Raw genomic sequence first — 12,243 nt, forward strand, 5'->3', positions numbered from 1 at the left:
GTGTATATGCTCCTATGCTACTCTCTCCATTCATCTCACCTTCTCCTTCCTCCTCATAGGTTGTCCATTAGTCTATTCTCTATGTCTGCATCTCCATTCAGTTCAGTTCAGTTCAGTGGCTCAGTCATGTCCAACTCTTTGGGACCCCATGAATCGCAGCATGCCAGGCCTCCCTGTCCATCACCAACTCCCAGAGTTCACGCAGACTCACGTCCATCAAGTCAGTGATGCCATCCAGCCATCTCATCCTCTGTCATCCCCTTCTCCTCCTGCCCCCAATCCTTCCCAGCATCAGAGTCTTTTCCAATGAATCAACTCTTTGCATGAGGTGGCCAAAGTACTGGAGTTTCAGCTTTAGCATCATTCCTTCCAAAGAAATCCCAGGGCTGATCTCCTTTAGAATGGACTGGTTGGATCTCCTTGCAATCCAAGGGACTCTCAAGAGTCTTCTCCAACACCACAGTTCAAAAGCATCTCCATTGCTGCCCTGCAAATAGGCTCATTAGTGGCATCTTTCTAGATTCTATATATATGCATAAATATACAATGATTGTTTTTCTTTTTCTGACTTCACTCTGTAAAATAGGCTCTAGTTTATCATTAGATAAACTAGAACTGTGTTCTATCCATTCATCTGTTGATGGACAGATTCTTTAGTTTAGATAAACTAAACTCATTAGAACTGACTAGAATGCATTCCTTTTATGGCTGAGTAGTATTCCATTGTATATATGTACCACAGCCTCTTTATCCATTCATCTGTTGATGGACATCTGGTTGCTTCCATGTCCTAGCTTTGTAAATAGTGCTACGAAGAACAGTGGCACTACAGAGGAGCCTGGCAGGCTATGGTCCATGGGGTCACAAAGAGTCAGACACGACTGAGCAATTAATACTTACTCATCTGGGACTGCTAAAACAAAGTACCCCAGGTTGGGTGACTTAACAGAAATTTATTTTCTCATAGTTCTAATAGCTGGAAGTCTGAGATCATGGGATGAGCAGAGTTGGTTTCTTTTGGAGCCCCATTTCCTTAGCTTACAGAAAGCTATCTTCTTCAGATATCTTCACAACCTCATCTCTCTTTGACTGTGTCCTAATCTCTCTTCTTACAAGGACAACCAATCATACTAGATTAGTTCCCCACTCATATAACCTAATTTTACCTTAGTGGCCTCTTTAAAGGCCCTGTGTCCAAATGCAGTCACATTTGGAAGTATTGGGGGTTAGAATTTCAACATATGAATTTTGAGAAAGACACAGTTTAGCCCATAACAACCACTTTATCAAAAGTACTTCCCCAATTTTTATTCCTTTTGTGTGCGTATTTGAAATTATTTTATTTGTTTACTCTTTTTGACTGACTTTTTCATTTGAATATAATTGTTGTAAAGACAGGATTAGATACTATTACTTTTGTATCCTCAGTCTCTGGCAAAATGTCTTGCACCTGGTAAGTAGCTGTTTTCATCACTTACCTTGTAACTTTAGGAAAATAATTTAACCCCTTTGTGCCTCAGTTTACTTCAGTGGAGGTGGAAGTGGTGGTGGTTTAGTTGCTAAGTCATGTCTGACTCTTTTGCGACCCTATGGACTTTAGCCCACCAAGCTCCTCTGTCCGTGGGATTTTCCATGAAAGAATGCTGGAGTGGGTTGCTGGTTCCTCCTCCAGGGGATCTTTCCAACACAGGGATTGAACCCGTATCTCCTGCTTGGCAGGTGGATTCTTTACCACTGAGCCACCTGAGATGTTCACTTAGGTGGAGATCTTATGCATTATCCACTTCCTATTATGTTATCATTTTTCAGTGCTTAGAACAGTATCTGACACATAGAAAATGCTCAATAAATGTTAGCAATTATTCTTACTTTTCCCACACATTTGTTGAAAAACAGAATGAATGAATCAAATGCCTTTTGAAAAACTTAAATATTTCTGAATGATTTCCACATGGCAGTCCACAAAGCAGCTTTTTTTCCCAAGACAGATTTTTTTTTTTTTTCAGTTCAGAATGTGTTATACTTCACTGACCATAGTAACTACCATAATACCCTTTTGGTATTGGAAGATTGTGATTCTAACTGCCTTTTCAATGACTTCCGCACAGTCACTCTGACTACATACATGTCTTGGGTCTCTTTGGAGGGCGTGTCATTGTATACTTGCCTTGACTGATGGTTTTTGTGTGTCTGTAGTTTTTATTCAGAGTTAACGGGAAGTGAGAAAACAATTAGGTTATACAAAATTAATGACTCTAGATTCCAGGAGAACTAGAGATCAAAAGCATAGCTCCAATGGAAGGAGACATGAATTTGTAAAAGTTGGGTTGCAGAGAGCTGCTGAGCAAGGAACTAAAGGAATAGGAGCTTGGCCTAGCTGGGCCTGAGAGCTCAGAGAGGGTGAGATAAAAACCACTTCTTTAGATGTCTAGCTTGTTCCAGGAGAGACACAGCTGGAAGCTCAAAGAGCTTATGTGATTCTTGATCGAACTTAGACCAAGAATGCCTATACACATCCATGCCAGGATAGATGTATCCAGACTGAGAAATCACAAATGATCTAATCAGTTCAGAGATACTCTGTAATTTACTAGTTTTTAGGACTCTATAATTCTCAATTTATATAATACATAGAGGGTCTCATGTCAATCTTCATTCTTATAAGAAAATAAATGAATCTTTTCACTGATTTTCCTGAAAGTGTGCTAAAATATGCTGTCTATACAAGCATTCAAAAAGTAATAATAATAATGGCTAATATATAGAGCATTTTTATCACATTTAAGTATCATATATTATGAGTTAGGTAATATGTCATTCCAATTTAAAGAAAAAAAATTGAAGCTCAGAGAAATTAAACTGGTCAAGGTTGCACAGTTTATAAATAGTAGAAAGAAATCAGGTCTATTTGCTTACAAACCTCTGTACTCTATTTACCTTCCAAGTAGCATTTATTGTTTATATTCCCACATAACATTTATTGTGTATATGCTAAATGGTATGTGAAAGTTATAGCCTTTAATCTTGGTAACATTTTTTGAGTGTGTGGTAGATATTATAATTCCTAATTTTCCAATGTGAATTCTGAGGCTTAGAGAGATTTGCCTAAAGGTTTCACTTTGGGAGATAGGATCATAAGCAAGAATGTCAGGCTTTCAAGTGAGAGAAGAATGACGAGAACTATCATACTTTTAACTAATGTATTAAAAAAAACATATTTGCAGTCCAGATGTAGTTAAAAAAACGCACATATACACTAAACACAGTTCAGTTACCATAAATAGAAGGAGGAGGGGGTCTTTGGATTAAGTGGTAGTAAATACCGTGTATTCAGTATGAAGCATAGAGACTTCCACATAGGAATGCTTCCAACATTAATATAGCACCTGTGCCTCCGAAGCCAGTTCTTTCTCAACAACACCTTTTTCAGAAGAATAAGGTGGCAAAAAAAAGAAAGAAAGAAACATACATATGTAAAACAGAGATTTGGCAAATGAACTGTCCAGTTCTTGACATCCTTGCAAATTCACCCTCATTAAAAATAGAAGTTGAGACATATAGCTTTCCCCTTCATTTCTCCTAGGATAAATCTCTGAATTCCCATGTTGAGTAGAAAATACTAAAATATCACCATCTCTATGAATCACTACCTTATCCCAATAAACCCTGAAATCCAACCTCAAATTATATAGTTGCAGGCCCACTACAGGAGTGTTTCTTTTAACACATGACAGTATCCATACACACTAACACTGCATGTGCATTCTCTCCAGATATTGTAAATAACATTATACAATATATGTGGCTTTTTCCCTTCTCTTTCTTTTTTTAGTAACTGCATAAATAGACAAAAAGCTTGGGGAAAAAAGTATCTGCTTTCTTCCCCCTTTATGAAATCTTTAGTCTGATTATTATACCCAAGATAAGCAAAACCCAAGTGTATTTGCTCTTAATTAAAGCTCTTTTCATAGTGTACCCAGAGGCACCACTTAAGAGTGTGCAAACCAGATGAGATGAATAGTAAGCATTCTGATTTATTTACCAAAAGATTATCTATGCATTTTTGTTTTGAGAAATTGATGTTAGGAACTTAAACAAGAATCCTTAACACTTAGGAGAAAAGTAAGTTTGTATGTCAGTCATTCTCATGTATTTGTGTTTCCATAGTGAGGGCTCTACAAAGAAACTACCATATGGACTGGGAGTGAGGGAAGGAATAGGAGAGTGTTCTCATCTACCAAGAGGCAAAGGTATGACTCTTGTCTCTTAATTTCCTTACCCTCTCTCAGTTCTTCTGGTTTTCTTGTCATCAAAACACATGGTTTATGTTCCAAAGAGATTATAAATTCCTAGTCATTTGTTTGTAGTATGAATAAATGAAAATAGAAAGTTGATCGTATCCATTCCAGAAAATAGGACACCTCAGCAGGATTTCATAACACTCTAAAGAAAAGTTTAATTTTGCTTTTTTAGATATAAGAACAAAATAGAGGAGGAAAAGCTGCTTGTCTAGAGTTAGTTTCAAGAACAATCAGTATAACACAAATAAGCAAATCATCAAGCATCAGGCTCTAGATTCTGTATTCTAGCCTACTCTCCTTCTATTTTATAACCTGTCTGTTTGACTTTGGGTTTTTAACTCTCTGATTCTTAGTTTTCTTACCTAGATTAATGCTATGCAATGTTCATTGTTTGTTGTTCAGTCACTCAGTCACATCCAACTCTTTTTGACCCCACGGACTGCAGCATACCAAGCTTCCCTGTCCTTCACTGTCTCCTGGAGTTTGCTCAAACTCATGTCCTTTGAGTCAGTGATGCCATCCAAACATTTCATTCTCTGTCGCCCTCTTCTCCTTTTGCCCTCAATCTTTCCCAGCATCAGGGTCTTTTTCAATGGGTCAGTTCTTCACTTCAGGTGGCCAAAGTATTGGAGATTCAGCTTCAGCATCAGTCCTTCCAATGAATATTCAGGGTTGATTTCCTTTAGGATGGACTGGTTTGAAGAGCCATTGTGTAAAGCTCTTCATACATTATTTGTTTTAATCTTGACAGTAATACCATGAAAGAGAAATTATTCTCTATTATACAGACGAACACATGTATACAGATACACCAGGCTTCCCTGGTGGCTCAGAGGTTAAAGCGTCTGCCAGCAATGCGGGAGACCTGGGTTCGATCCCTGGGTTGGGAAGATCCCCTGGAGAAGGAAATGGCAACCCACTCCAGTATTCTTGCCTGGAGAATCCCATGGACGGAAGAGCCTGGTGGGCTACAGACCACGGGGTCGCAAAGAGTCGGACATGACTGAGTGACTTCACTTTCACTTTCTTTCACCTTATACAGATGAAGAAATCAAGGTTTAGAGAGGCAAAATACCTTATCCAATTTGATATAACTAGTAGAAGAGTTATTAATTAGTATCAGACTCAAGACATTCTGATTTCAGTGCCCAAGCATTTAACCCCAAATGGTTGTAATGATATACTAAGATAATGGTTACATAATAAGGGATTAATAAATGATTTATTAATTCAACAAAGGTTTATGAATGCTTCTGTTTTTTGTCATGTACTAGTCTATGCATTTAGGTATAAAGACAAAGTCCATGGACTTATGAAACTTACATTACGATGAGGAAAACAAATAATAAAAAATTAATATTCCTGGTAGTGATGACTTTTATGAAGAAAAATGGGAGAAGGTAAGAAATAGAGAGTGATGAAGATGGGATGACTATTCCACAATTTCTCTGCTAAGGTAACACTTGAACAGACACTTGAATAAAATGAGGGAGCAAGGTATATAGAATTAATTGGGAAGAATGTTTCAAGCAGAGAGTAAAGCTAATATAAAGCTTTGAAGTAGTCAAGAATCACTACAGAGTTTTGTCTGGCTAGAGTGGAGTGAGCGAGAAGAAACATACTGGGAGATGAAATCAGAAATAGGGGCAATATTATGAAAGGCTTTGTAGACTATAGCAAGAACTTTGGACTTGATTCTGAATGAAATGGGAAGCAATTATAGGATTTTTAAGCAAAGGAGTGATACTGTCTGGTGTAAATTTTAAAGTAAGCCTGCTTATTGGATTGTACGGTAAATTATTAAATTGAAGCCAGATTGAAAGTGGAGTTAATAAGACTTGCTTATGGATTAGATGTGGCCAAGAGTGGTGTGAGAGAATGTCAAAGAAGTTTTTGATCTGAGCAGCTGAAAAAAATGGAGTTGCTACTTACAGAGTTAATGGAAGGATGGAGGCAGAGGGTAGATATAGGAAAATAGGAATTCAGGTTGGGAACTGTTGTTTGTGAGATACCTCTTAGGCAGCCAAACAGAGGTGTTCAGTGGGTTATACAAATCTGAAATTCAAGGAAGAGGTTGGAGTTCGAGATATACGCTTAAAAGCTGTTAGTCTCTACATGTTTCTTAAAGTACAGAAGTGGATAAGATCATTAGAGAAGGGAGTTAGCTAAAAGAGAGATCTGAGCCCTGCTGCTGCTGCTAAGTTGCTTCAGTTGTGTCCGACTCTGTGCGACCCCAAAGATCTGAGCCCTAGGGCACTCTTAAAGTTCTGGAAGATTAATCAGAACCAGTAGACAAGATCGAAAAAGAGAGCTGAAAGAATTGAGAGAGTAGAAGGAAAACTGAGAGAGTGCTGTTGTGGTTGCCAAGTAAAGAAAATGATTCAAAAAGGAAAAAATGGTTAACTGTGTCAAGTGCTGCTTAAAGGACAAGTAAGATGAGCATTGGATTTGATAACGAGGAGGTCCTTGGTTATCTTGACAAAAGTGACTTTCAAATAGGGGCTGGAAGCAAAACAGCTCAGTAGTGTGGCTTCAGGAGAGAATGGGAGGAGGGGAAGTATGGACAATGGGTACAAATAGGATTTTTTTTTTGGAGGGGGCATTGCATTGAATTTTCGTTGTGGTGCAGGCTTCTCTTCTTGCATCACACGGGCTCTCTAGTCGTAGTGAAAAGGTTTAGTTGCCCTGTAGCATATGGGATCTTAGTTCCCTGCCCAGGGATTGAACCCACATTCCCTGCATTGGAAGGTGGATTCTTAATCACTGGACCACCAGGGAAGTCCCTCTAAACAGGATTTTGAAGATTTTTGTTCTAATGGGGAGCATAAAGATTGAGTGATAGTTAAGTGGTAAATGTTCACAGAAGAGTTATTTTTTAAATGAAGTGTATATAACAGACTTGATGTTTATTGTATCACTTCTGTAGAGGGAGCAGTAGATGATCAGGAAAGAGAGGGAGCAGTTATTATTGCTATTTTACTGATTTATCATTATTGCTACTAATTATTATTGTTACTGTACAATGGGAACAGATATTTAAAATTCATATTCAAAAGCTCTATAAATTTCTCATTTATACTAATAACAGATATTTGTTGTTTGCTGTATGACTGAGACTCTTTCAAACATTCCAACTGTCATTTCCTTATTTATTCCTCTCAGTGCCACTATATTCATCCCCATTTAACAGATGAAAACCAGTTTAGCAGAGTTAAGAATTTCTCCACAGTCACACAATCAAGGTTCAAGCCCAAACCCAGGTTTGACTGCCCTCAGACTAGGTTGCTAATCTCTTCTAAAGTGCTTCTGGTCAGTTACTTACTATGCTTTACTCATGACAAATATTAGATTCTCTGTGGAAATTTCAGCAAAATTGATTATTCTAAACCAGGAATTTTATATTTAGTGAGGTATGGTCTTTATGAAGATTTCCCACTCTATAAAGTTTACTTTCCACTTAAACATAACTATAAATCTGAAATCTCTGTGAGTGCTTCTGGACATCATGTAAATGAAAGGGTTGTTTTAGGACAGCAAAACAAACAGTTACCTATTATTATTAGTGTCTTTAAGGCCAATGTGTGGGGGAATTTTGAAGGATCTCTTAAGTTTTGTGGCCTTGGGCAGAATATCTCACACGCAAGTAAAGTAATGCTCAAAATTCTCCAAGCCAGCCTTCAACAATATGTGTACCGTGAACTCCCTGATGTTCAAGCTGGTTTTAGAAAAAGCAGAGGAACCAGAGATCAAATTGCCAACATCCGCTGGATCATGGGAAAAGCAAGAAAGTTCCATAAAAACATCTATTTCTGCTGTATTGACTATGCCAAAGCCTTTGACTGTGTGGATCACAGTAAACTGTGGAAAATTCTGAAAGAGATGGGAATACCAGACCACCTGATCTGCCTCTTGAGAAATTTGTATGCAGGTCAGGAAGCAACAGTTAGAACTGGACATGGAACAACAGACTGGTTCCAAATAGGAAAAGGAGTACGTCAAGGGTGTATATTGTCACCTTGCTTATTTAACTTCTATGCAGAGTACATCATGAGAAACGCTGGAATGGAAGAAGCACAAGCTGGAATCAAGATTGCCGGGAGAAATATCAATCACCTCAGATATGCAGATGACACCACCCTTATGGCAGAAAGTGAAGAGGAACTTAAAAGCCTCTTGATGAAAATGAAAGTGGAGAGTGAAAAAGTTGGCTTAAAGCTCAACATTCAGAAAATGAAGATCATGGCATCTGGTCCCATCACTTCATGGGAAATAGATGGGGAAACAGTGGAAACAGTGTCAGACTTTATTTTTCTGGGCTCCAAAATCACTGCAGATGGTGACTGCAGCCATGAAATTAAAAGACGCTTACTCCTTGGAAGGAAAGTTATGACCAACCTAGATAGCATATTCAAAGCAGAGACATTACTTTGCCAACAAAGGTCCGTCTAGTCAAGGCTATGGTTTTTCCTGTGGTCATGTATGGATGTGAGAGTTGGACTGTGAAGAAAGCTGAGCGCCGCAGAATTGATGCTTTTGAACTGTGGTGTTGGAGAAGACTCTTGAGAATCCCTTGGACTGCAAGGAGATCCAACCAGTCCATTCTGAAGGAGATCAGTCCTGGGATTTCTTTGGAAGGACTGATGCTAAAGCTGAAACTCCAGTACTTTGGCCACCTCATGTGAAGAGTTGACTCACTGGAAAAGACTCTGATGCTGGGAGAGATTGGGTGCAGGAGGAGAAGGGGACGACAGAGGATGAGATGGCTGGATGGCATCACCGACTCAATGGACGTGAGTCTGGGTGAACTCTGGGAGTTGGTGATGGACAGGGAGGCCTGGCGTGCTGTGATTCATGGGGTCACAAAGAGTCGGACACGATTGAGCGACTGAACTGAACTGAGTCCCAGTTTTTCTTATTAGTAAAATGGAGATAAAAGGTATACTTTTCAGGTTTATGGCAAAAATTATATACACACAAGGGATATTATGTGTCAATTACTTAGCACAGTGCATGGCCCAGAGTAAGTAAGCATGCTCACTATTGTTTTTCTTCTCTCAGTAGCTTGGAAAAAGCAATTCTTCATTTCTAATTGAATTCCAGAGAGCTTTGAAATTTACAGGGCCAAGGTAATTTGCTTAATTAGAAGAGAAGATTTGGGGGATTGAGTAGGAAACTATATTTAGAATGAATGCTGAGTTCCAAAGAGACTGTCTCATGCTCCAGTTCTACTCAACCCAGTTTTAGCTGGGCACCACATGAAACATGTCCTTTCTGTTACAAGGGTAACTCACCTAGACAGCTGGTTCAGTTTATGATATGAAATCAACATCTTCATGGAGCAAGTATTTTGAATTGTGCTATGTTGTCAGTGACCTACTTCCAGTGTTGTTTAAACTTCCTGTAGCAGTAGAATTTCTTCTTATGAATAAACTTTTACATGGAATTACAAAATAATTTTCATTAGTCTCCCCTCCCGCTTTTGCATTCGTCTCCCCTGCCCACCTCAGATGGTCCCTCTGGCACAGCAATGCAACTTTAGGATTCTGTGAGATCTAGTTTGAAAACCACTGACCTAAATTATTTGGATACTAAAAAGTGATAGTTGCTCAGTCGTGTCCAAATCTTTGCGACACTATGGGCTGTAGCCTGCCAGGCTCCTCTGTCCATGAAATTCTCTAGGCAAGAATACTGGAGTGGGTTGCCATTTCCTTCTCTAATCTGGGTACTAAGATTATCAATAAATATATTTTTCAATAATACTTATCATTCAAAAACTATGTTAATGGCATTGTGCTGAGTGGTGAGAGGGAGGATATGGTGAGTAAATCAGACCCAAATTCAAATTATGTAGGCTTTAACTATAGGGAAATTTATTGTACCAGATGACTACAAGTCCAGAAACTAGAATGTGGCTCCCTCAAAGTGTCTGTGTACTATTTCCCCCAAACCTGTGAAATATTATGTTATAAGGCAAAGGAGAATTAAGGTTGCTAATCAGCTGACCCTGTATAGGGAGATTATGCTGTGTTTTTTTGCATGTCTAGTGTAATCATCAGAATCTTCTGAAGTGGAAGAGGAGGCAGCAAATAGTTAAAGAAGGAGACATGAGGATGGAACAAAAGTTAAGAGTGATAATGTGAGAAGGGCTTGATCTGCCTTCACTGACTTGAAGATCGAAGAAGGCCTCAAACTGACTTTTATAGCCTTTGTTTTTCATTCTGTATGGTTTAAAGTTCTGGCAATCTCCACTATAAGCAAAGGTTCTGACGGGCAGAGGTTGAGTGGATTCATTCAGTGATTTATGGCTTCATTCAGGCTCAAAGTCATGATGATTAGAGGGCAAAATGGTATATTCTCAGATTGATTAGGGCCTTTGGGATCTCTGGAATATATAATTCAAAGGTTTGATTTTCTTGAGTTACTTGAGAGCCATGATAGTGTCTAAGTCTTAATCCTTTTAAGCAGAATATCTACTATGGGTAAGAAACCTTTGTGTGGATTAGAAAAATGTGTCTGAACTACTGAGTGAGGCAAGCCCCATGCTAGGGCACAAAGCTTGTTGAGCAGAGTTCAGGCTGGATTTCAGTCCCCAGTCAGTTCTGGGTGGGCATCTTTGTGTAGTGAGCAACCTGCAGAACCATATAGGATAGCTGCCTGGCATTTAGAGACAGGACACGAAATTGATCATGATTCACAGATTTTGACAAATGGCACCCCACTCTAGTACCTTTGCCTGGAAAATCCCATGGATGGAGGGGCCTGGTAGGCTGCAGTCCATGGGGTCGCGAAGAGTCGGACACGACTGAGCGACTTCACTTTCACTTTTCACTTTCATGCATTGGAAAAGGAAATGGCAACCCACTGCAGTGTTCTTGCCTGGAGAATCCCAGGGACAGGGGAGCCTGGTGGGCTACCATCTGTGGGGTTGCACAGAGTCGGACAGGACTGAAGTGACTTAGCAGTAGCAGTAGCAGTGCATGAAGGAGTACCAAGCTTATCAACAGAAAGTGTTTTGATTATTTAAATTAATGAAAACAGACCTATTTTTGGAATCCTTATTTTCTTTAAAGTGAAAGTGTTAGTGGCTCAGTTGTGTTCGACTCTTTGCAACTTCATGGACTATAGCCCGCTAAGCCCCTCTGTCCATGGAATTCTCCAGGCAAGAAGACTGGAATAGGTTGCCATTCCCTTCTCCAGGGGATCTTCCCAACCCAGGGATCAAGCCTGGGTCTCCTGCATTGCAGGCAGATTCTTTACAGATTATTTTCTTTAGTACTGACCAATTTTAGATGCAACATTACTGTGTCCTGGGGAGCATTGCTTTGTTTCCTCCTATTACTATGTAAAATTGATATTTTATTTCAAACTGTTCTTGTTTTATTTCAACTTGTTCAGGTTTCTTTATAAAAGGAGTATGCAAGAAAGTTTTAATTTCATTTTTACAAACCAACACCTTAATACTTGTTATGAGGCTAAGTTTTGGTTTTTCTTATGCCTGGACAGCCTTAATTTGGGGTAGGTGGGAAGACAAGGAGAATTTATGTGTGGGAGTGAAAGGACAAGTTGAATTTATGGTCAGCTTGGAGCAAATATTTATATCGACTCAGTATTAGGATAAGTGGCTGGAGGAGTTTGTGAAAAATAGAAATCTCCAAAAGATGTATCTAAACAGATTATAGCATGGAATGCTCAGCTTCAAATATCATTACTGTTTCTTGCCACCACAGAAGTTTAAAGATGCTCTCTTTAGATGAAGAGTTATTATGACCTCTGCCTGGTATTTTGTTTTTGTATTTTTTTTCTTTGCCTCCTTCACTTGTTTACTGCTGGTTCACTGATACCATACGTTAGATTGGCAGAATTTATCTTGTTACCAGAAGTCTGTACCCTTTGACCAACAACTCCCCATTTCCCCTTACTACCACCCCATGACAACCATGTC

This window comes from Bos taurus, chromosome 3, assembly GCF_002263795.3.
Source record: "Bos taurus isolate L1 Dominette 01449 registration number 42190680 breed Hereford chromosome 3, ARS-UCD2.0, whole genome shotgun sequence".
In the NCBI taxonomy this organism is placed as follows: domain Eukaryota; kingdom Metazoa; phylum Chordata; class Mammalia; order Artiodactyla; family Bovidae; genus Bos; species Bos taurus.